Source organism: Oncorhynchus clarkii, chromosome 20, assembly GCF_045791955.1.
Source record: "Oncorhynchus clarkii lewisi isolate Uvic-CL-2024 chromosome 20, UVic_Ocla_1.0, whole genome shotgun sequence".
In the NCBI taxonomy this organism is placed as follows: Eukaryota; Metazoa; Chordata; class Actinopteri; order Salmoniformes; family Salmonidae; genus Oncorhynchus; species Oncorhynchus clarkii.
Genome location: NC_092166.1, coordinates 48,901,179 through 48,927,909, shown reverse-complemented (window position 1 = coordinate 48,927,909; position 26,731 = coordinate 48,901,179). Strand labels below are relative to the sequence as shown.

Genomic DNA, 26,731 nt, shown 5'->3' with positions numbered 1-26,731 from the left:
TTTTTTAAATCTCAAAAACGAGTTGTATGAGCTCAGGTCAATGAGTCCTACAGGCCATAAATAGCTAATAGAAGTTCAAAACGTGTAATGTTCACAAGAACTTAAGTTGATAAAAAGATCTAACACAACATTAGGTGATAATATATGTATTTATAATCAGCTATAATTGGGTGGTCACTTTGGACGGGGAACACAGAATTAATTAACATGAAACAAACACAACAGGGGGGTTAAACAATTAATACATCCCGACATGCTTAGGGTCATGTATAAAATGTCCAGTTGCCCATTATTTTGGCCACCATGGCTAGAAGAAGAGAGCTCAGTGACTTTGTAAGAGAGGACTCAAAGGAGCATAGGAGGTTTAAAATGTGTGTATGTCACCAGATCTCAACCCAATTGAACACTCATGGGAGATTCTGGAGCGGTGCCCGAGACAGCGTTCTCCACCACTGTCAATAAAACACCAAATTATTGAAATCCTTGTGGAAGAATGGTATCGCATCCCTCCAATAGAGTTCCAGATACTTGTAGAATCTTTGCCAAGGTGCATTGGAGCTGTTCTGGAAGCTTGTGGTGGCCCAACGCCCATTAAGACACTTGACACTTGACACTTGGTTTCCTTTATTTTGGCAGTTTACCTGTATGTGCACATATGATTTGTATAGTGTATATTAGGACTGCATGATATGGGCAAAAAATAGAATAGTATTTTTTTTTAACAAATACTGCGATTGTGATCTGACTTGCGATGAAGGTCAAAAGATTGAAAGCATAGAAACAGAATGACTTATATTAAGAAAGCAAAGTGGAAATCAGCATTATCCTTGTTTGGAACAATCTGTTAGCTGCATTTGGCCTAACAGAAAAGCATGCAAGCTTTATAGCGAATCTAAAACCGACGAGGAGGAACTGCCATGCTTGAGTGGCAGGGGATAGGGCTTTGTGATGGGAAGTAGCAGCGAGAGGAAAGAGTAAGACATGACAAACGGAATAAATTATAAAAATGGACGTTACATGCGGCTGAATGGCATTTCAAAATATTGGATACGATACGGATCTCTTGCAATATGGATATTGTGCATGTCAATATTGCGATTTCGATGTGAATTTGATTAACTGTGCAGCCCTAGTGTATATATACAGATAAAAATATATGCCCTTTGTTGGCTCCTCCAGGTTCAACCAGCTCGTCTCTGTGTGAACACTGGATCAGCAGGCTGATGGGGAGTCGTCCTCCCAGCCAGGCCTCTTCCGGCTCATCCAGACGCACCTCGCTGGCCTCCCTCTCCGAGTCGACTGAGTTCGCTGGAGAACGCAGCGAAGATGACGGTTAGAGAGAGCCACTCATCCATATTTGTCAAGATGTTAAATTTCTGTGATGTCAAATATGTTTGCACGAACACAGTAAAATTTACACAAAACACAGTGCATTAAGAAAGTATTCAGACCCGTTGACTTTAAAAAAAATATGTATATATGTATATATACATATATACATACATACATACATACATACATACACACATATGTATACACATATGTGTATATATATACATATCTGTATTTGTATATATATGTATATACAAATATATATACATACATATATAAATGATCACATTTACATAATTATTCAGACCCTCTTTTGGCAGCAATTACAGCCTCAAGTCTTCTTGGGTTTGACACTATAAGCTTGGCACACCTGTATTTGGGGGTTTTCTCCCATTCTTCTCTACAGATCCTCTCAAGCTCTGTTTGGATGGAGTGTCACTGAACAGCTATTGTCAGGTCTCTCCAGAGATGTTCGAAGAGGTTGAAGTCTGGGATCTGGCTGGGCCACTCAAGGACATTGAGACTTGCCGCAAAGCCACTCCTGCGTTGTCTTGGCTGTGTGCTTAGGGTTGTTGTCCTGTTGGTTCTGAGCACTCGGGAGCAGGTTTTCATCAAGGATCTCTCAGTACTTTTCTCCATTCATCTTTCCCTCGATCCTGACGAGTCTCCCAGTCCCTGCTGCTGAAAAACATCCCCACAGCATGAAGCTGCCACCACCATGCTTCACAGTAGGGATGGTGCCAGGTTTCCTCCAGACGTGAGGCTTGGCATTCAGGCAAAAGCGTTCAATCTTGGATACGATACGGATCTCTTGCAATATGGATATTGTGCATGTCAATATTGCGATTTCGATGTGAATTTGATTAACTGTGCAGCCCTAGTGTATATATACAGATAAAAATATATGCCCTTTGTTGGCTCCTCCAGACCAGAGAATATTGTTTCTCATGGTCTGAGAGTCTTTGGCTGCCTTTTGGCAAACTTCAAGCGGGCCTTTAACTGACGAGTAGCTTCTGTCTGGCCACTCTACCATAAAGGCCTGATTGGTGGAGTGCTGCAGAGATGGTTGTCCTTCTGGAAGATTCTCTCATCTCCACAGAGGAACTCTGGAGCTCTATCAGAGTGACCACTTGGTTCTTGGTCACCTCCCTGACCAAGGCTCTTCTTCCCCGATTAATCAGTTTGGCCAGGCGGCCAGCTCTAGGAAGAGCTTGAGAGGATCTGTAGAGAAGAATGGGAGAAAACCCCCAAATACAGGTGTTCCAAACTTCTTCCATTTAAGAATTATGCAGGCAACAAGTGTTCTTGGGGACCTTCAATGCTGCAGACATTTTTTGGTACCCTTCCCCAGATCTGTGCCTCGACACAATCCTATATCGGAGCTCTACGGACAATTCCTTCAACCTCATGGCTTGGTTTTTGCTCTTACATGCACTATCAACTTTGGGACCTTATATAGACAGGTCCTTTCTTTGTTTTTTTTTTTTTGTTTTTTTTTGTTGAATTTTTACCCCTTTTTCTCCCCAATTTCGTGGTATCCAATTGTTGTAGTAGCTACTATCTTGTCTCATCGCTACAACTCCTGTACGGGCTAGGGAGAGACGAAGGTTGAAAGTCATGCGTCCTCCGATACACAACCCAACCAAGCCGCACTGCTTCTTAACACAGCACGCATCCAACCCGGAAGCCAGCCGCACCAATGCGCCGGAGGAAACACCGTGCACCTGGCCACCTTGGTTAGCGCACACTGCGCCCAGCCCGCCACAGGAGTCGCTGGTGCGCGATGAGACAAGGACACCCCTACCGACCAAGCCCTCCCTAACCCGGGCGACGCTAGGCCAATTGTGCGTCGCCCCACGGACCTCCCGGTCGCGGCCGGTTACGACAGAGCCTGGGCGCGAACCCAGGAACTCTGATGGCACAGCTGGCGCTGCAGTACAGCGCCCTTAACCACTGCGCCACCCGGGAGGCCCAGGTGCGTTCCTTTCCAATCATGTTCAATAAATTGAATTTACCACGTGGACTCCAATCAAGTTGGATGATCAATGAAACAGGATGCACCTAAGCTCAATTTAGATTATCATTGCAAAGGGTCTGAATACTTATGTAAATTAGGTATTCATTATTTTATTTATTTATACATTTGCAAAAAAAATCTCAAACCTGTTTTTGCTTGGTCATTATGGAGTACTGTGTGTTGATTGATAAAACAATTGATTTAATCAATTTTAGAATAAGGATGTAACAAATCAAAATGTGGAAAAGGTCAAGGGGTCTGAATACTTTCCGAATGCACTGTTTATACAGTAACTTACTTTCAGTCATTTTTGTATAGCAGAATTTTTGTTAAATAATTCTTTATTATAATTATTTAATATCAGCCTTTACTAGCTTAAAACCTGCTGATAGAGGTGAACATGCAGGTTCTGAGTCCACTCAGTCTAGTACCAGCGCTTTAGTTTTATCTCTCTTTCCTCTTCTGTCGAGGAGGCTTCTCCACCCGCCCGGCGATGCGGAGCATCCAGAGACAGACCTTCTCTTTGCGCTCCAACATGGCCAGCCCTCTGGCCATCAGTGAGAACAGCTCCAAGACTTCCTGGCCCCTCTCAGACAAGCTCCATCTGCGTTCCAACTCGCCCTCGCACTTCTCCCTGGAGTCTCACTCCTCCCCGCCCACCCTGGAGAGGATAGGCGAGGCAGATGATGACAAGGTCTCCACCTCCTGCTTCAGCGGCTCTACGAAACCCGAGGTAAAGGTCGGAGGTAAGACACCCCTGGTGGTGGTGGAGGGTAATGCAGGGGCTAAAAGGCTCCTGGAGCAGGTGCTCTCCAAGCCTGTTCCCCAGGCTGAGCTGAGGAGTTCCAGTCTGGCAGGAGGTAACAATAACGTGGCCACGATCGTGGAGCCAGGAAACCCGGGTCGAGGAACGGTCACTAAGGAGCCCAAACAACGAGGAGTGGGGGGAGGGGAGGGCGCTGGGGCCAGGAGAAGCTTGGCCAAAACTGTTGAAACCGAGAAGAGCCCCAAGAAGCGCCGTCCACCCCCTCGCCTACCCCATCCCACACCTCCTCTGCGACCCACGTATCTTCGCCTTCTCGAACCCAAGCCAAAAGCATGGCGGCCACAGCGTCCGACCTCAAAGAAAAAAGCGAGGATGCGGTCACCAAGACCAGCAAGACCTCCTCCGCCAAAACAGCCACACCCTCCAAAAAGGAGCCCTTGCAGACCCCAGAGACGTTGCACCCTGAAACTGCAAAACAAATGAAGGGGGGCTCCCCTGGGTCCCACAGTTGCTCGGCACACACCCCGAGGAAGACGGCGCCCAGAGGGACGGCGGAGAGGAGCTCTGCATCAGTGAGAACCAGAGCAGCCGAGAGGAGCGCCAGCCGGGAGACTTCACGGAACACCTCAGTGTCAGAGAGAGGGTTGAACAACGGCGGTTCCTCCTCCACGGCAAGTAGTGTGTCCCGGGGAGTGGAGTGGGGTGTCGCTGGCCGGGGCGAAAGCAGGGCGGGGCGAGGGCTAGAGTGCAGGCCTGGAGGGAGGAGCACTAGCAGTAGCTCCTCCATGGCCAGCCTGCGATCGTCCAGTTTGGCCGTGGCACCAACAGCAGAGCCCCCCAGGGGATCTCAAAGGAGCAGCAAGACTGAGGAAAAGGGGGTCAACTTCTTCAAGAGTGCCCTGAGGCAGAAAGAGACACGCAAGTCCACGGACAGGGGGAAGCCCACCACAACAGCCCAAGCAGGGACAGGGGAGGCTAAAGGCAGCCTGGAGGAGGGGGCTGGGAGGGGGACTGGAGAGGGGGCGGGGGACGGAGCAGCCAAGAGGGCCCAGCAGGGGAACCCAGAGGCCCAGACGAACACGCCCACAGCCAAAGACAAGGAATCCTCCAAGACGTCAACCCCATCCAAGCACTCAATACTGTCCTCCGCCAAGTCCAAGTCATCCGGATCGGAGATGGGCGTAGAAGAGAGAGCCTCTGCCAATGGGAAAAAACCTCCGGAAAAGAAGTTGCTGCCATCCCGAAAGATCCCCATCAATTCGACACGAACCACCCAGAAACCCAAGTGAAATATCGTCGGGGACCCAAAAACGTTCTCTGTAGTGCAGCTCTAAGGTGTCTCAAACATTGAACTAGATCTCCTCTTCAGGAGAGACTTTTAAAAAGCACCTCTAGCTTTTCATTGGCCCCAAGCTGCCATATCTGACAGTCTGTCACTGTCCACTTTGTTATGTAGTTATTTCATGGATTGAAAAGCACTTTGTATGGACTGCATTGTTAATTATTTTTTTGAAAAATGATATTAATCAAATGTATTATTATATAGTATTATATAAATGTATAAACTTATGAACACATGTAATTACATTTTTACCTGGTTCTGTAGCATACTTTTAAGGAAGTTCGCCTTGGGCAGACATTGAAATGAACTTGTGTAGCTAGATGCACGTACGTTTGTTAAGCAGTGTAATGATGACAAACCCTGTGAATCACACAATAGATCAAACATGTATTATTACTCAGTAACCAGAGCTAGTTAACGTGCTTCTTTGTACTTTTCAGAACTACTGTAGAGGGGTCCACTTTCAAATAGTTCAAAACATTCCACACCAGGTAGAGTATTTTCTTTGTACTTTTCAGAACTACCGTATAGGGGTCCACTTTCAAATAGTTCAAACATTCCACACCAGGCAGAGTATTTTAATACATGGAACCATGAAACAAACACCAGTACATATCATAATCCCTAATTAGATATAGTAGAGCTATCAGTGCAGGGAGAGTTATAATCCCAAACTGGTATTGATTGTCCAGGACTGATCATCTCAATAGAGCAGCTCCATTTACAGATTTACATCATTAATCATTCCAGTTTCACAACTCTTGGTTGTCATGGTATTTAAACTTTTACTATGATAAAACAATCCCGATTTAACAATAGTGATTTTGTAACAACATTTTTCAAGTATACACTACCAGTCAAATGTTTTAGTAGACCTACTCATTCAAAGGTTTTTCTTTGTTTTTACTATTTTCTACATTGTAGAATAATAGTGAAGACATCAAAACTATGAAATAACACATATGAAATCATGTAGTAACCAAAAAAAAGTGTTAAACAAATCAAAATATATTTTATATTTGAGATTCTTCAAATAGCCACCCTTTGCCTTGATGACAGCTTTGCATAGTCTTTGCATTATCTCAACCTGCTTCACCTGGAATGCTTTTCCAACAGTCTTGAAGGGGTTCCCACATATGTTGAGCACTCATCCCAAACCATCTCAATTGGGTTGAGGTCGGGTGATTGTGGACTCCAGGTTATCTGATGCATCACTCCATCACTCTCATTTGTAAACTAGCCCTTACACAGCCTGGAGGTGTGTTAGGTCATTGTCCTGTTGAAAAACAAATGATAGTCCCACTAAGCCCAAACCAGATGAAATGGTGTATCGCTGGAGAATGCTGTGTACCTTGAATTCAAAATAAATCCCAGATAGTGTCATCAGCAAAGCACACCATCACATCTCCTCCTCTATGCTTTACAATGGGAGATACACATGCAGAGATCATCTGTTCACCCACACCGCGTCTCACAAAGACACGGTGGTTGGAACCAAAAATTCACCAAAGGACAGATTTCCACCGGTCTAATGTCCATTGCTCGTGTTTCTTGGCCCAAGCAAGTCTCTTCTTCTGATTGGTGTCCTTTAGTAGTGATTTGTTTGCAGGAATTTGACCATGAAGAACTGATTCACGCAGTCTGCTCTGAACAGTTGATGTTGAGATGTGTCTGTTACTTGAACTCTGTGAAGAATATATTTGAGCTGCAATCTGAGGTGCAGTTCAGAGGAGTTCAACTCTAAGCAGAGGTAACTCTGGGTCTTCCATTCCTGTGGCAGTCCTCATGAGAGACTTCATGTCTTAAAGTAATGATGGACTGTCGTTTCTCATTGCTTATTTGAGCTGTTCTTGCCATAATATGGACTTGGTATTTTACCAAATAGGTCTATCTTCTGTACACCACCCCCCACCCACCTTGTTACAACATAACTGATTTGCTCAAATGCATTAAGAAGGAAAGAAATTCCAGAAATGTACTTTTAATAAGGAACACCTGTTAAATTAAATGCATTCCAGGTGACTCCTCATGAAGCTGGTTGACAGAATGCCAAGAGTGTGCAAAGCTGTCAAGGCAAAGGGTGGCTATTTTAAGAATTTCAAATAATAAATATATATAGATTTGATTAACACTTTTTTTACATGATTCCATATGTGTTAATCCATAGTGCAAAAAACTCAAATATTTCAAAGCACTCTCATTAGACCATTTAAAACCCCTTTATATATAGGCTACTTTTGGGTAATGGTCAGCGTAAAAAGACACCTATGCAATGAATTGGGTACGCTATGCTTGGTTTTTAATAAAATGTTTAAAAAAATGAACAAATTAAACGAAATGCGAGATTCACTGGCACAAAAGGCAGATCTCTCCTTCCATGTTCACTGTGTGGCATGGCTGGATAGGCTGTGCTTCCTCTCTCAAAATGCATCCCATTATCAACTGCGTTACCGTTAAGACCTGCTTTTTGGGGGTCTTAAAACTTCCCCTTAGCGCTGCATGAAATTGACACTTTTCCACCTCATCGCAAGCGAGCTGATGTTAGACAGGTAAACCTTGCGTTAGGGTTGGAAAATGCCAGTCTGCCAGTTTTTACTCTCACGAAATTGCAATCTAACGTGCGTTTGACACTTGTCTAGCGCCAGCCGAAAATAGAGCCTTATATGCATCCAGGATTAGAGGTGTGTGTATACCTGCCAATAGCATTAAAGGGGCCCATTAGAAATATACAAGAAATTAAGTGACATCGCCCAGTGATTTTGGAAGGTTGGGACTGTGTGATTCTCCGCTCTCCCTCTGGTTGTACTGATTTTGGAAGAGTAGTGACAGCATAGCGTGACGACATAGCCCCCAGATTGTCCTAACAACCCCTCTCACCTCATCTCCGACTGGTGACCACTGTTACTGTGGGTGGTCAAGGCCTTACGGGGGACCACATTCAGACTGCCAAACATCTCTAAACATTCCTATAGACGAACACAGGGTCGATGTGAAAAGCTACACATCAAAGACCTGAATAAAGACAATACATGGGGACGTCTTTATATGAGCACCATAAATGGTGTGCTTGGATCTATCCTATCCTCTTCTGTTTTTCTCTGTGACATCACAGCTTGTGCCTGTGCATATTTTGGCTTATGCTCTACCAAGCAGGTTTCTTCGTTGAACCCACTGATGTAGATTCAGAAAATTGATCACCATGATGACATGTATAGCAGTAGTCTTTGCATGCAATTGCTTATGCGTGCACTAAATTATGCATGCAACTCTTGCTAATGTCCACACTGAGTAAGTAATACTGCTACTTTTAGATGTGTATATATTTCTAACTGTATATTTTCCCAGCATCAGAGAGCATGATTAAGCTTCCTTTAATGCTTTGTTTGCACATTTTCTTCAGAGTTTTAGAATAGTTTTTTTAATGAATGTTAATTATTGCTCATTCACCTTTTTAAAGTAAATCAACTCACTTGCACATGAATGATTTCTGTATTGTATTAATTTGTCTCATGTTTGATTCAAAACTATTTTTAAGGGACAATCTACCCCATAGACCTCTGCAGCCAAACGTCTAATAACTACATCTAAGAAATCAATTGGTATTATTGTGAAATATTACTTTGTCATCGTTTGAGAGTAGGTACAGATGGTTTTAGACTATATCCCCAATTTGTTTATTTGATTAATTAATTGAAAAATACAATTTCTTACTGGTCCAAAGACAATATACAATATTTTTGTCAGTGAAATACTTTATTAGCCTGTTATCTAAACACTGGGTCTAGCTATAATCTCCCAGATGTTTTTGTGACATGATACAGTAAATGGTGATCTTTTTAAGGATGATACAGGGATGCCCTTTATCGATCCTTACCTTTCAATCAGCACCTCTGCAACCACACTGCCTTCTGTTGCCTTGTTCAAAATCTCCCTTTCCAAGGAATAACCGTTAAAATATATGATATATGTCATATGTGATAGGTTATATTAAATTGAATCTCTGATGATTTCAACTATTGGAAGATGTATCTTTTTCCCATTACAGTATGTTACAAATAGAATACCCACTTCAACGTGAAAGCACATTAGTGAATGAAAACCCAATGAGTCATAGCACACATTTTAACATTATGGAGGGGGTTCATAGTTGTTGTATTGAGATTTCAAAGAGACCTGAGACGCAAAGGGCATTATTGATATAGTCCAAGATATTGGTCCCAATGTAAAATATATATTGATCACGTGGCTAGTTTGTTAATATGGCTCTATAATATTGAATATTCATGGGTACACGTTGATGAATTGTATATGTCAATACACTAATAATAATACAGTGCATTTGGAAAGTATTCAGACCCCTTGAATTCTTTCCACATTTTGTTACGTTATTATAAAATGGATTTGTTTTTTCCCCTCATCAATCTACACACAACACCCCATAATGACAAAGCAAAAACAGAAACATAACATTTACATAAGTATTCAGACCCTTTACTTAGTACATTGTTAAAGCACATTTGGCAGCGATTACAACCTCAAGTCTTCTTGGGTATGATGCTACAAGCTTGGCACACCTGTTTTTGGGGGGTTTCTCCCATTTTCTGCAGATCGTCTCAAACACTTGTCAAGTTGGATTGGGAGCGTTGCTGCACAGCTATTTTTATGTCTCTCCAGAAATGTTCAATCGGGTTCAAGTCCGGGCTTTGGCTGGGCCACTCAAGGACATTCAGAGACTTGTCCCGAAGACACTCCTGCGTTGTCTTGGCTGCGTGCTGTTGGAAGGGGAACCTTCACCCTAGTTTGAGGTCCTGAGCACTCTGGAGCAGGTTTTCATCAAGGATCTCTCTGTACTTTGCTCTGTTCATCTTCATCGCTGAAAAACATCCCACAGCATGATGCTGCCTCCACCCATGCTTCACCGTAGGGATGGTGCAAGGTTTCCTCGAGACGTGATGCTTGGCATTCAGGCCAAAGAGTTCAATCCTGGTTTCATGAGACCAAAGAATCTTGTTTCTCATGGTCTGAGACTCATCTAGGTGGCTTTTGGCAAACCTCAAGTGGGCTGTCATGTGCCTTCTACAGAGAAGTGGATTCCGTCTGGCCACTCTACCATAAAGGCCTGATTGATGGAGTGCTGCAGAGATGGTTGTCCTTCCTCTGGAGCTTTGTCAGAGTGACCATCGGGTTCTTGGTCACCTCCCTGACAGTGGCTCTTTTCCCCCGATTGCTCAGTTTGGCTGGGCGGCCAGCTCTAGGAAGTGTCTTGGTGGTTCCAAACTTCTTCCATTTAAGAATGTTTTCTTGGGGACCTTCAATGCTGCAGACATTGATTGGTACCCTTCTCCAGATCTGTGCCTTGACACAATCCTGTCTCGGAGCTCTACGGAAAATTCCTTCAACCTCAGGGCTTGTTTTTTGCTCTTACATGCGCTGTCAATTGTGTGACCTGATATACAGTACCAGTCAAAAGTTTGGACACACCTACTCATTCAAGGGTTTTTCTTTATTTTTACTATTTTCTACATTTTAGAATAGTGAAGACGTCAAAGCTATGAAATAACACGCCTGTAATCATGAAGTGACAAAAAAAGTGTTACACAAATGAAAATACATTTTACATTTGAGATTCTTCAAAGTAGCCACGGTACTGTTGCCAAGTCAATTATCAGTGCCCAACAGTAGCCAAGTTCCTCTAATGCTGAATCCATAATCTGTTGCCAGTTGTCAGATCTAAGTGAACCCTAATAACGGTACTTAAGAGGAAGAGTTGTCAACTCTTTTCTTGATGTAACACCTGAACAACCACATGCTCTCTTCGGAACATATGTTTAGTGTGTCTAAGGTCTACTGTAGGGCTTTGCTTTTCCTGGGTTATTGGCCCGTCAATTCTAGGCAGGCAATCTAATTGTATTGATCAATCTTCTGCAGGTGTCTCCTAGGGCCGACTTTAGTCCTTGATACTGCTGCTGAGTTACGCCATTTTAAGACACTCGATGAACATAACTCCTGAAACGTTAATGTGGTGGGGAATAAAGAATGCTAGTGCTGGGAGAGGCTCTTGATTAGCGCCTACGCACTTGTACCAAGATGCGTTTCACACACTGGTGAGAAAGGCATGAGATTGGAAGGAGGCTGCTTGGATGCTGGTGAATTTGTAGTTTGGGTGAAGGTTTATTTGGTCCTATGTATCCCGGAAGCCTTCTATCTTCCTATTTCTCCTCATGCCTCTTCCTCTAGTCTAGGTCATTGATCAAGCTTAAAATGTACATCTGCTGCCAACAGGATATTGTGCATAACAGTGTAGCAGCATATGATACAGCACACACATACTATATATCAAATGTTACTCTTAATGAAGTGACAGAGGGAAACTAAGATCAAATTATCTTTTGAGAAAATGAAAGTCTTATCAGAGTATTTTGTTTCCGTACATCTGCAGTTCTGTGCTAGTGTCAATCCTTATACCACAGGGACGTGGGCCACGGCAGCTCACGTCAAAATGCTGAAACAGCCTTGCATCAGGTACAATAGGACCTTTTATAAGATGGAAATGGAAGCTTTGGACTACAAATCATTTTCTGTAAATGCTTACTTTTTCTTTGTCCTTCTTCATTGTTCTTTTCTTTATCCCTCTTCCCGAGTGCAGACCTGCTCGAGTGGCTTTTTACCTGACGCAACATGAATGACGGGAAACAACTTCAGCACCTGAAGAAGCTGCAGTAGTGTATCAGGATTAGGACCAAGGATAGCTCCTAACAATGTTCAGTGCATTCCCAGTTAGTCTCTTTTTTCTTTCATCCCATATAGGCCTTAGTGACAAGTCAACTGGCCTGGCATGGCCCATCTATTCTAATTTCTGACTAACCAGTGACTTGCGGAAGTTTGTTAAATGTATATTATTAGGTTCGCTGATACATACTGTATCTGGAGCCTTCTTGGATTGTTACCATGTGTCCAATAATTTAGATATTTAGAGTACCAGCCAGGACAGTCTGGTTTTCCCACTTACTGTACACCAAGTTGTCATCTTTCTACATCTTGAGTACATCAATGTTGTCTACTGTGTCACTCACTACCTGTTTGAACCCTATCATATGGATTACTCATAGCTCTGCTGCAACCCCCAACCACAAATGGTGGAGCATGTTAAAAACCGTTGCTAACTTATACCTACACAAGATGAGTAGCCACGCTTAACCTACATAATGCACAAGACCTCTGTTTTGTTGTGCAGTGTCCAATGAATCCCAACCCACTCACTGAATTACATTTCCTTGTCAATAAGCAACTCCGTGTGATGTGATGAAGTGAGAAGGCAGTGAAGTGTTTCTGTCCAAGATACAGCCAACACGTGTCTATCCTACTCCCACTGACACTTCTAGTCTATAGGTTGCTTGAGAAGTGATTGACAAAGAGGTTGATTATGCGTCTTCGACCCAGGTGGCTGGCAAGCAAACCAGCGCAACGCACCAGATTGCTGCATCAGCCAAAGTGTGCAAAGTGCAAGGCTATTAGTTTCTGGCATCGGCGTGTCTGGGCGAACATAATAGGAACAATAAAGAGATCTGGAGATGTCAATCAAAGTGAAGTGTTTATTATTAATCCCCCACTACCAAAAATAATATTTTTCTGGTCAGGTTTTTGCTCCATTTCAGCACCTTTCTAACATGGGTCCTTTGTCCTGAGCTTGTCTACACTGATTTTGCCCATATTTACAGAAATGTGTCTACACATGGTATTTAAATGTCTGTTATTCATCCACTGTCTGCATTGTGAAAAGATTGTACGACACAAATTGATGTAATCAGTCAATGATTTTAGAGGGTGGAATAATGATGGTCCAAATGGTTTCTACGTCCAGATCTGTCGACACTTGTAAGATATCCAGACACAATGTCTGACTTCCTCCGGAGGTGGGCAGGATGATCTGTTCACAATGTGTCTTTTGATTGTCTACACCTGTCTAAAAATGTGGGCACAATCAGAAGGTGAGTTTAATCATGAGAATAAGCAGATAAACCAAACAGGAGAAGCATACTGAACGTAAACAAAACCTTTACTGACTGAGGCTACTGAGGGCTAAATAGTTATCCTTGCTTGTAATCCGTGAGTCGTTCTTCACCGTAAGAACTACCCATTCTGTACGGTGTAATTATCCCAGCAGGCACCCATGGATAGAAGTGTTAGGAAATGGAAGCTTGAGCATCAATCCCATACTGATCTCCCTAAGCCTGAAGTCAACCCCTGCCCTTTGTCTTTGTAATGATGGGAAGGAAGAAATGGGAGATACTAGAGCTTGTCGTGTATATACAGTGCCTTGCGAAAGTATTCGGCCCCCTTGAACTTTGCAACCTTTTGCCACATTTCAGGCTTCAAACATAAAGATATAAAACTGCATTTTTTTGTGAAGAATCAACAACAAGTGGGACACAATCATAAAGTGGAACGACATTTATTGGATATTTCAAACTTTTTTAACAAATCAAAAACTGAAAAATTGGGCGTGCAAAATTATTCAGCCCCTTTACTCTCAGTGCAGCAAACTCTCTCCAGAAGTTCAGTGAGGATCTCTGAATGATCCAATGTTGACCTAAATGACTAATGATGACAAATACAATCCACCTGTGTGTAATCAAGTCTCGCATAAATGCACCTGCACTGTGATAGTCTCAGAGGTCCGTTAAAAGCGCAGAGAGCATCATGAAGAACAAGGAACACACCAGGCAGGTCCGAGATACTGTTGTGAAGAAGTTTAAAGCCGGATTTGGATACAAAAAGATTTCCCAAGCTTTAAACATCCCAAGGAGCACTGTGCAAGCGATAATATTGAAATGGAAGGAGTATCAGACCACTGCAAATCTACCAAGACCTGGCCGTCCCTCTAAACTTTCAGCTCATACAAGGAGAAGACTGATCAGAGATGCAGCCAAGAGGCCCATGATCACTCTGGATGAACTGCAGAGATCTACAGCTGAGGTGGGAGACTCTGTCCATAGGACAACAATCAGTCGTATATTGCACAAATCTGGCCTTTATGGAGGAGTGGCAAGAAGAAAGCCATTTCTTAAAGATATCCATAAAAAGTGTCTTTTAAAGTTTGCCACAAGCCACCTGGGAGACACATCAAACATGTGGAAGAAGGTGCTCTGGTCAGATGAAACCAAAATTGAACTTTTTGGCAACAATGCAAAACGTTATGTTTGGCGTAAAAGCAACACAGCTCATCACCCTGAACACACCATCCCCACTGTCAAACATGGTGGTGGCAGCATCATGGTTTGAGCCTGCTTTTCTTCAGCAGGGACAGGGAAGATGGTTAAAATTGATGGGAAGATGGATGGAGCCAAATACAGGACCATTCTGGAAGAAAACCTGATGGAGTCTGCAAAAGACCTGAGACTGGGACGGAGATTTGTCTTCCAACAAGACAATGATCCAAAACATAAAGCAAAATCTACAATGGAATGGTTCAAAAATAAACATATCCAGGTGTTAGAATGGCCAAGTCAAAGTCCAGACCTGAATCCAATCGAGAATCTGTGGAAAGAACTGAAAACTGCTGTTCACAAATGCTCTCCATCCAACCTCACTGAGCTCGAGCTGTTTTGCAAGGAGGAATGGGAAAAAATGTCAGTCTCTCGATGTGCAAAACTGATAGAGACATACCCCAAGCTACTTACAGCTGTAATCGCAGCAAAAGGTGGCGCTACAAAGTATTAACTTAAGGGGGCTGAATAATTTTGCACGCCCAATTTTTCAGTTTTTGATTTGTTAAAGTTTGAAATATCCAATAAATGTCGTTCCACTTCATGATTGTGTCCCACTTGTTGTTGATTCTTCACAAAAAATACAGTTTTATATCTTTATGTTTGAAGCCTGAAATGTGGCAAAAGGTCAGGGGGGCCGAATACTTTCGCAAGGCACTGTATGGGTCAACTGAGAGAAGAGTATAGTGATAGGAGAAACTATGCTAAAGGGGAATTTAGTGTATTAGACTTACAGCACCAGGTGACAGGTGTAAACCTCTCCATGCAGTGACAAGGGGTACCTCACTTTACCTCCTGAATGGGGGGGGGGGGTTGTTATTTGGGGAGAACAGAAATGTACATGTTAAGAATTCCGGTCACCGATCTTTTCAATGAGACAGGTCAAACCAACTTTGGGGAACTGGCTCGCCAAAACGACTCATCCCAGACAATCAGGAAGCCTATGGTCATGTCCTACACCCAGGTGAGATTTTTGGTATGTCAGTCATACCCTCCTGGGGTGTGGCTGTCCTGGGAAAGTGGGTAAACAATTTAACCTACTCTTTACAAGCCCATATGAATTTAACGATCTGAGGATTTAGCCAACTCTCATTAGATGTCCAAAATCTGAAAGCAGTCGTCGGCCTCCATGAGTTGGCTTTAGATTATCTTTTGGCGAAGGAAGGAGGACACTGTAACGTACTAGGTATTGTTGATCCTGACAATTGTATTATGCTCCTCCCTGGCTCCTCTGAGAATATAACTGTGATAATTGATAAGATTGCTGATCTTAGTAAAACTCTCTCAAAATCTCACACAGTTTAACTGGTTTAATGCTAAATTTGGAAATATAATGGGGAAAGTTATGTTAATTTTTTTTCGGTGTTTACTCCTATACTTGTATGAAGTTTGGTGATTTTGGCTACTGTTTATTTGTAAGAAAATTATGAACTGCTCTTGAACATGCTGGAGTGATGGTGTTGGTGGAAGCTGATACAAATCATGCTGAAGGTGAGACAGGTACATTTCTGGTTTCTCTTAATCCCATTGTCTATCCAACTCGTAAGGTTCTTCCCAGGACTCAGGAGGAATGGGAATATGGACAGACTCACCCCACCAGCATTTCAGGAACTTCAGAAGTTGTTTCTCCCTTTAGCAGGCCATCCCTTCGATCAAATGGATTCTGGGAATTTGCCAAATCTGTTTGATTTCAGAGGAGAATATTATGATTTAAACTGTGAGACTAAATAGTCTCAAAGAGGGGAATGATGGGGGTCACTTTGGGGTCATGATAGGGGCTGCACCAAATGATTGATGTATTATAATAATTGATTATGTTTATGTTGTATTAATAGAAAGGGAAGGGCTATAAGACCCTCCCCCACTGCATTTATAGGGTCCTGGACCATAGATTAGCAATATATGCATTATCAGTTTTAATACTGTTCCACAGTTATTTTCTAGTCTCTTCCTCTTATAAGAAACGGTCTGAGCAGATGTGTGAACCATTGCAGTCAAAACAGGGTGTCTGTGAGAAAGCGCCCCAAGACTAAAATAGATACAGACCCCTGCAGGGGAGTAAATAGATGAGAGACAAGTCAGACACACCACTGTAAGGCACACCTGAATGGAAAATTACTGCAAGTTTCTATAACTGTATATTCATTGGCTTCGATTCATGAGTAGAAGGTTTTGACGTAGGCAGTTACAGCACTAGGGGTCGACTGCAAGTATATTAAAGCAACTTTGACCTGTTTTATTTTGCAGAACTTACTCTGAAACATGCGTGCTGTTTCCGTTGTCAACTTCTGCCTGCAATTGCATTAGTAAAGGTTTGATTGATTTACTTAAAACACCTCTGGGATATTCGGGACGGTAGCGTCCCACCCCGTCAACAGCCAATGAAAATGCAGGGCGCCAAATTCAAAACATGAATCTCATAATTGAAATTCCTCAAGCATACCAGTATTTTACACAATTCTAAAGATAAAAGGCTCATTAATCCAGCCACAGTGTCTGATTTCAAAAAGGCTTTACAGCGAAAACACCACAAACGATTGTTAGGTCACCACCAAGTCACAGAAAAACACAGCCATTTTTCCAGCCAAAAAGAGGAGTCACAAAAAGCAGAAATAGAGATAAAATTAATCACTAACCTTTGATGATCTTCATCAGATGACACTCATAGGACTTCATGTTACACAAAACATGTATGTTTTGTTCGATAAAGTGCATATTTATATCCAAAAATCAAATTTTACATTGGCGTGTTATGTTCAGTAGTTCCAAAACATGCAGTGATTTTGCAGAGAGCCACAATAATTCACAGAAATACTCATAATAAACATTGATAAAATATACAACTATTACACATGTAACTTTAGATAAACGTCTCCTTTATGCAATCGCTGTGTCAGATGTTTTTTTTTAATTACGGAAAAAGCACACCATGCAATAATCTGAGTACGGCGCTCAGAGCCCAAACCAGCCAAAGAAATATCTGCCATGTTGTGTAGTCAACATTAGTCAGAAATAGCATTCACTTGCCTTTGATGATCTTCATCAGAATGCACTCCCAGGTACCATCTGACCTACGCCCTCGTCTCATGCCTCACCGGGAAACAATAAATGCGGCGCTGTTTGATTCCGGATGTCGATCACCCACCTGAAGGCAAAGCATGTCTATCATCTGAGGCAGGAGACGAGGAGTGCACAGGATTTTGCTTTGGAGTTTAGGACCTTGGCTGCCGGCGCTGGATGGAGCGACAGGGCCCTGATCGACCATTACCGTTGTAGTCTACGCGAGGACGTCCGTCGGGAGCTGGCCTGTAGAGACACCACCCTCACCTTCGACCAGCTGGTGGACATGTCCATCAGGCTGGACAACATGCTGGCTACTCGTGGACGTCTAGATCGGGGTCTGGTTTAGTCACCTATGGAATGATGGTTTCCCGCTCGAGCACCATTCAAGGTCGCAGAGAGCACAATTTGTCTAGCTCATAGTTTAGGGATCCCTATTGTTCCTGTGGATATGCCTTTCCCTATTCATGCCTTAGATAGTCGACCATTAGGGTCAGGGTTTATCAGGGAGGTAACCGCACCTTTGTGTATGATAACGCAGGAGGGTCACAAGGAGAAGATTAGTATTTTCCTTATTGATTCTCCTGCGTATTCTGTGGTGCTAGGCCTACCCTGGTTAGTTTGTCATAACCCCACTGTTTCTTGGCCACAGAGGGCTCTCACAGGGTGGTCGCGAGAATGCTCAGGTAGGTGTTTAGGGGTTTCCGTTGGTGCTACTACGGTGGAAAGTCCAGACCAGGTCTCCACCGTGCGCATTCCCCCCGAATATGCCGATTTGGCTCTCGCCTTTTGTAAAAAGAAGGCGACTCAATTACCACCCCATCGACTGGGGGATTGTGCGATAGATCTCCTGGTAGACGCTGCATATCCCAAGAGTCACGTGTATCCCCTGTCGCAAGCGGAGACGGAGGCTATGGAGACATATATCTCTGAATCCCTGCATCAGGGGTTCATTCAGCCATCCATTTCACCCGTCTCTTAGTTTCTTTTTTGTGAAAAAAAAGGATGGCGGTTTACGCCCGTGCGTTGATTATCGAGGTCTTAATAAAATGAAATATAGTTACCCGCTACCTCTGATCAATACGATTATTGAGTTAATCAAAATTGGATCTCAGGAGTGCGTACAATCTGGTGCGTATTAAGAAGGGTGATGAGTGGAAGACGGCATTTAGCACCACCTCAGGTCATTATGAGTATCATGCCATATGGGTTGATGAATGCTCCATCAATGCACGGGCAGGGTGTAGTGGTGTATATCGATGATATTCTGATACACTCTGCTACACGCGCCGAGCATGTGTCCCTGGTGCGCAGGGTGCTTGGTCGCCTGTTGGAGCATGATCTATATGTCAAGTCTGAGAAATGCTTGTTTTTCCAACAATCCATCTCCTTCCTAGGGCATCGGATTTCCACTTCAGGAGTGGAGATGGAGAGCGACCGCATTACAGCCGTGCGTAATTGGCCGACTCCAACCACGGTAAAGGAGTTGCAGCGTTTTTTTGGGGTTTTCCAATTACTACCGGAGGTTTATCCGGGGTTTTGGTCAGGTGGCAGCTCCCATTACCTCACTGCTAAAGGGGGGCCCGGTGCGCTTGCGGTGGTTACGCCACTGAAGCTTCGCCCCTGTGCTTTCTTTTCTAAGAAGCTCAGCCCGGCGGAGCGAAACTATGATGTGGGGAACCGGGAGCTGTTAGCTGTCGTAGAAGCTTTGAAGGTGTGGAGGCATTGGCTTGAGGGGGCTAAACACCCTTTTCTCATCTGGACTGACCACCGCAATCTGGAGTATATCCGGCAGGCAAAGAGATTGAATCCTCGCCAGGCAAGGTGGGCCATGTTTTTCACTCGTTTTGTGTTTACTCTTTCTTACAGACCAGGCTCCCAGAACGTTAAGGCAGACGCATTGTCTCGGCTGTATGACACAGAGGAGCGGTCCATGGATCCCACTCCCATACTCCCAGCTTCGTGTTTGGTGGCGCCATGTTTCTTCCTGCTCGGTGTGCGCCCAGTGCAAGGCTCCTAGACACCTGCCCAGAGGTAAGCTACAACCTCTACCCGTTCCTCAACGGCCGTGGTCACACCTGTCGGTGGATTTTTTGACCGATCTTCCACCTTCACAGGGTTACACCACGATCCTGGTCGTTGTGGATCGGTTTTCTAAGTCCTGTCGTCTCCTCCCTTTGCCCGGTCTCCCTACGGCCTTACAAACTGCAGAGGCCCTGTTTACACACGTTTTCCGGCACTATGGGGTGCCTGAGGATATAGTGTCTGATCGGGGTCCCCAGTTCACATCAAGGGTCTGGAAGGCGTTCATGGAGCGTCTGGGGATCTCGGTTAGTCTTACCTCAGGTTTTCACCCCGAGAGTAATGGGCTGGAGAGAGCCAGGATGTGGGTAGGTTTCTGCGGTCTTATTGCCAGGATCGGCCGGGGGAGTAGTTCGTGCCCTGGGCAGAGACACTTAGTCACTCCTCCACTAACCTTACTCCCTTTCAATGTGTATTAGGGTATCAGCCGGTTCTGGCTCCTTGGCATAGGCCCCTGCGGTGGACAATTGGTTTCACTTGGGAGGCAGCCCACGTCCACCTTCAGCGTGCCATAAGGCGCCAGAAAATTGGCGCAGACCGTCGCCGCAGTGAGGCCCCAGTGTTCGCACCAGGGGACATGCGAAACCTGCCCCTTCGCCTTCTCTGCCGGAAGCTGGGTCCGCGGTTTGTGGGGCCGTTTAAAGTCCCTAGGTTACAACTACCCACTCAATAACCCCTCGTTCCATGTGTCTCTCCTCAGGCCGGTCCGCTCCAGGAGGCTGAAATGTCCATCATATCCATGATTCGAGACGTCGGGCGAGGGGAACCTACCCCGTGGCATGTTATAGTACCGTCTAGGTTGCATTCGTCCCCGAGGCCGGTGTCGACGCGCAGCTTTAGTCACGACTGCTAGTCACATGATTGATCCTTATTTTCCATTGGTTTTGTCTTGTCTTCCCATTGTTTTCAATCCCATTCATTACCTGTTGTGTATTTAACTGTTTTATGTCTTTGTCAGAGATTGTTTTATTGTCAGTGTAGTGTGATTGTTGTATAGGTGTTGGGCTGTACCCATGTTTATGTACATTTAGTGTTATGGAGCATACGGACTTTTTAAAAGACTCCATTTTACACTCAATTTGATACCTGCCACCTATTACATCTATGCATGACACATCCAAGCTACTCAATACTGTCACCAAGAAGTTAAAGAAGTTATTGTCCATTTCACAATAAGCCAATGAATGACAAGGAACCTACCCCGGCAATAGTATAGGTTATTTTTATTTAGTTTAGTCACATGATTTCTTAATTTGCAGTACGTTTACCAATCAAAGGGGATTTATACAATTGTTCAATTCCTCATCAATCCAAGGGGATTTAACAGTTTTTACAGTCATTTTCTTAATGGGTGCGTGCTTATTAGTAACGGGAAAAAGCAATTTCCTAAATGTGTGAAGTGCCGCCTTTGGTTGCTCCTCATTACACACGACAGATCAGCACATATTCTTTGCATATTTAACATGGGAATCACTACAAAATGTATTTTATGGCCTCTTGTACACTATATTAGGCCCAGCCTTTGATTTTCCTTGATTTTTGTACCTTTATTTAACTAGGAAAGTCAGTTAAGAACAAATTCTTATTTTCAATGACGGCCTAGGAACAGTGGGTAACAGTGGGTAACTGCTAGGGGCAGAATGACAGATTTTAACCTTGTTGGCTTGGGGATTCGATCTTGTAACCTTTCAGTTACTAGGCCAACGCTCTAACCACTAGTCTACCTGCCAACCAATATATATGGCTGTTATTTTGTGATCACTTCATGGATTTGGATACTGCTTTAAAGCAAAATTCTGTAGCGTAAGTAAAGATGTGATCAATACATGTTGATGATTTAATTCCTGTTTGTAACTACCTTGGTAGTTTGACTGACATCCAGAACCAGGTTGCAGGCACTGGTTATAGTTTGATGTTTTTTCTTGAGTGGGCAGCTTGATGATATCCAGTCAATATTTAAATCACCCATAAAATATACTTTTCTATCATATACATTATCAAGCATTTCACACATATTATCCAAATACTGACTGTTTTAGAACACCTCTCGACTCTCGGTTTTACCGCCTCCAGTTCCCTCCCTCCCTCCATCTTGCCCTCGTACAGGTTCCTAAACATCCTGTGGAGCCTACACATGAGTAACCCACAGCAAGAGGTAGAGAAGGATCAGAAGAAAGGTACCCCTGCCTACGACTGGATCTTCAAGATCAAAACCCTCCTTCACCAGCTCATTTGGGTTGGCAGGGTAGCCTAGTGGTTAGAGCATTGGGCTAGTAACCCGAAAGGTTGCAAGTTTGAATCCCCGAGCTGACAAGGTACAAATCTGTCGTTCTGCCCCTGAACAAGGCAGTTAACCCACTGTTCCTAGGCTGTCATTGAAAATAAGAATTTGTTCTTAAGATAAAAAAATAAAATAAATCACTGCTTACTATCAGCCATCACAGAAGATGAGCATATGGTGGCATCCAAGGCCAGGACCAGCTTGAAACAGTATATCAAAGACAACCTGACCAAGTGGGGCTACAAGCTGTTTCTCCTGGCTGATTCCTGGAATTCTTTGTGTATGAGGGGAAGGCCTCCACTCTATCGGGCAATGGCCTTAGCTTAGTTTTTGGTGATGCACTGGGTTTAACAGTCACTCTGTTCAGGGCCTTGCTGGCTAATACGATTTGGGGCTGCAGCACTGTAAGGCAGAACATAGGCTCCCTAAGGTCACAGCCAACAACCTGCCTAGGAGGACGGCAAGGGGCACTATTCGCTAGATCCGGCCAGGGGACCGTCTCTTCATCAATTGGATGATCACCAGGCAGGCCTTCACTGAGGACCACGTCCAACGGAGGGTCAAGGACATGGGTTCGGCGCATGGGTCCAGAAGAAGAGCTGCTCATTGGGTACTACAACATGCTCAAGAAAACAATTAAGTGGTATGAAACCCACTTTTACCACTTAGTGAAGATCGCGGTTGTCAATACCTTCATCCTGAACTAGCATCAAGATAGAGCAAAAGCTCCCGAGTGGCGCAGTGATACAACGCAGTGCTAGCTGTGCCACTAGAAGTCCAGGCTCTGTCGCAGCCGGATGCGACCGGGAGACTCATGGGGCAGCGCACAATTGGCCCAGCGTCGTCCGGGTTAGGGGAGGGTTTGGTTGGCAGGGATGTCCTTGTCCCATCGCACTCTAGCGACTCCTGTGGCGGGAGCATGCATGCTGACACGGGCGCCAGGTGTACTGTGTTTCATCTGACACATTGGTGTGGCTGGCTTCTGGGTTAAGCGGGCATTGTGTCAAGAAGCAGTGCGGCTTGGTTGGGTAGTGTTTCTGAGGATTCATGGCCCTCGACCTTCGCCTCTCCCGTGTCCGTATAGGAGTTGCAGCGATGAGACAAGACTGTACCTACCAATTGGGTACCATGAAATTGGGGAGAAAATAAATATAATAATAATAAAAATATAGAGCAAAAGGGCTGATAACCCTCACCCAGTTCAAATTCAGGGAGAGGCTCGTTGAGGCTGACTTGGGGGCAGAAGCCACATCAGGACCCTCCAGTCCCCGTCCCTCTGGGCTTGATGACTCCACCCCTCAACTCTCAACCTCCAGGTCCACTTCATTCTCCTTCATCCCTCGGCTCTTGACCTCTAAGTCCTCATCGTCAACCCCAGTCCCCTCCTTCGGCCCTCAACCACCAGGCCCACTTCATCCACCCCTGCTTTGGTGTACGGTTGCCATACTTTCTAATACTACTTTGCCAGTATGGATGTCTCAAAGGGGAAGAAGGCATCCGACGGCTGAAAGTTGGGTCCCCACGTACAGTTGAAGTTAGAGGTTTGCATACGCTTTAGGCAAATTACATTTAAACTCAGTTTTTCACAATTTTAAGAATGTGAAATGTCAGAATAATAGTAGAAGGAATTATTTATTTCAGCTTTTATTTCTTTCATCACATTCCCCGAGGGTCAGACATTTATATACACTCTATTAGTACTTGGTAGCATTGCCTTCAAATTGTTTAACTTGGGTCAAACGTTTCGGGTAGCCTTCCACAAGCTTCCCACAGTAAGTTGGGTGAATTTTGGCCCATTCCTCCTGACAGAGCTGGTGTAACTGAGTCAGGTTTGTAGGCCTCCTTGCTCGCACACACTTTTTCAGTTCTGCCCAAATATTTGCTATAGAATTGAGGTCAGGGCTTGTGATGGCCACTCCGATCCCTTGACCTTGTTGTTCTTAAGCCATTTTGCACCAATTTTGGAAGTATGCTTGGGGTCATTGTCCATTTGGAAGAACCTTTTGTGACCAAGCTTTAACTGATGTCTTGAGATTTTTCTTCAATATATCCACATAATTTTCTTCCCTCGTGATGCCATCTATTTTGTGAAGTGCACCAGTCCCTCCTGCAGCAAAGCACCCCCACAACATGATGCTGCCACCCCCGTGCTTCACGGTTGGGATGGTGTTCTTTGGCTTCAAGCCCCCCCTTTTTCCTCCAAACATAACAATGGTCATTATGGCCAAACAGTCCTATTTGTGTTTCATCAGACCAGAGAATATTTCTCCAAAAAGTATGATCTTTTGCAAACCGTAGTCTGGCTTTTTTTATGGTGGTTTTGGAGTAGTGACTTCTTCCTTGCTGAGCGGCCATTCAGGTTATGTTGATATAGGACTTGTTTTACTGTTGATATAGATACGTTTGTACCTGTTTCCTCCAGCATCTTCACAGGGTCCTTTGCTGTTGTTCTGGGATTGATTTGCACTTTTCGCACCAAAGTACGTTCATCTCTAGGAGACAGAATGCGTCTCCTTCCTGAGCGGTTTGACGACTGCGTGGTCCCATGGTGTTTATACTTGTGTACTATTGTTTGTACAGATGAACGTGGTACCTTCAGGCATTTGCAAATTGCTCCCAAGGAAGAACCAGACTTGTGGAGGTCTACCATTTTTTGTTTCTGAGGTCTTGGCTGATTTCTTTTGATTTTCCCATGATGTCAAGCAAAGAGGCACTGCGTTTGAAGGTAGGCCTTGAAATACATCCACAGGTACACCTCCAATTGACTCAAATGATGTCAATTAGCCTATCAGAAGCTTCTAAAGCCATGACATCATTTTCTGGAATTCTCCAAGCTGTTTGACTTGTGTCATGCTCAAAGTAGATGTCCTAATCGACTTGCCAAAACTATAGTTTGTTAACAAGAAAATTATGGAGTGGTTGAAAATGAGTTTTAATGACTCCAACCTAAGTGTATGTAAATTTCCGACTTCAACTGTATGAAGACGTCGCTCTACTGTCCTGCCAGCTCCCTTTCTGTGGGAATGCAGAGAGGAACTGTTTTGTGGAGTGAAACAGGCAGAATGTCCCTGAATATGGTGCTAACTGTGTGTGTCTGAGACACCATGCTCTTGTAATACATTTAAAAAATATTATCATATGTAAAACAAGATTCTCTGCACTACTGATACTTGAAGTCAATATGCCCTCAGGACACTGCTTTATTGTGTATTTTTCAAAACATTGCCCTGCACTAGTAATATTATTTTATTCATTTATTTATTTATTTGTGACACATCATCTGGATTCGGTTTTATGACACATTTTACATTGGATAAAAGTAGAGAGTCTGAGTTAGAAAATGGTATAACATACACTGCAGTTTAGGAACAATGAGAAAGTAATTCTGCTTTGAAAGTTGATAAACTTGCAACCCCACATTTGAGAAAATGTCATGTGAATGTTTTGGTACACCTACTGGAGAGCTCTTCTTAGTCTACACCCATTCAGCATCGTTCACAGCCTCTTAAGCCTTAGCCCCACCCATCTCTTCAAGGATTCACAGTGTGAACAACCAAAGATTTCAAGAGTAAAAGTGGGGAAAGTAGTAGCAAATAATTATTATAAAATTAAACTTTATCTATTTCTTGGTTTATATCCTAATCTGACTTTGGTGCAGGTCATGCTTCACTTACCGTTGCTGGTAACGGTAACACACTATATCAAATAAAATCTATGCTTATTGGTCAAATGCACAGGATACAGAAGGTGTAAACGGTACAGTGAAATGGTAATTTACATAGTGGAGTCTTTTGTTTAGACATGTAGCTATCTAGCTAGCTAAACAATGAACCCTAATGCCATCACTAATGCCGCATTCAAAACAACTGGGAACTCAAAGAAAAAAAGAGAAAATTCCAACTCAGGATCTCGGGCCTCTTTCTAGAACTCCTACACAGATTAATGTTAGCTAGCAAGCCAGCCAGCTAACGTTAGCTAGCTAACAGTACGTTTTAACTTGCAATGAGAAAAAAAGTGAAACATGTAATATCTGGAAATGTTACCTGTATACATGTCTGAAGGCTTCTTCCTCTGTCATGGATGCCCTTAGTTAGAAGATGTAATATGGAGACAGGTGTTTTATACAACAGCCTTATTTATGTGTTCTCTTTTTGGACTCTCTCCACATTTGGCAGTCATCTCTCTGCTTCCAATGGGCATTACACTGATTTCAAAACTCTGTAAACTTCTTCCGTGACAACAACACCGTTTCTTCCACATCATTGCTATCAGAAGACTCCACAATGTCTGATTCAATTAAAATGTTTTATTTAAAGCAGGGATTTCCTCATTGTCTGATTTATTTTCAGAGTCAGCATGGCACAATCACCCTCCAGAAAGTAGACCATCACAATGTTTTCTCACTGAGCTTTGTTGATAGTGCTATTCACCTCAGGGCAGCAATGTTGAGAGCAATTGCAAAACTTTTTCAGTTCTTCATGATATCTTTCAAAAAAAGTTGTGGTAGACAGGATTATCCACACATACTTAGCAGCTCATGTTATAGACAGTCACATGCTACATGGCAGACCAATCCGAACTCCTC

The 26,731-nt window shown here is 43.7% G+C and overlaps 1 pseudogene; it reads left to right on the top strand.

Annotated features, from left to right (window-relative positions):
* LOC139376454 (ubiquitin carboxyl-terminal hydrolase 31-like) overlaps positions 1-5,599 on the top strand; it is a 53,922-nt pseudogene extending 48,323 nt beyond the window's left edge.
* The last annotated feature ends 21,132 nt before the right edge of the window (positions 5,600-26,731 follow it).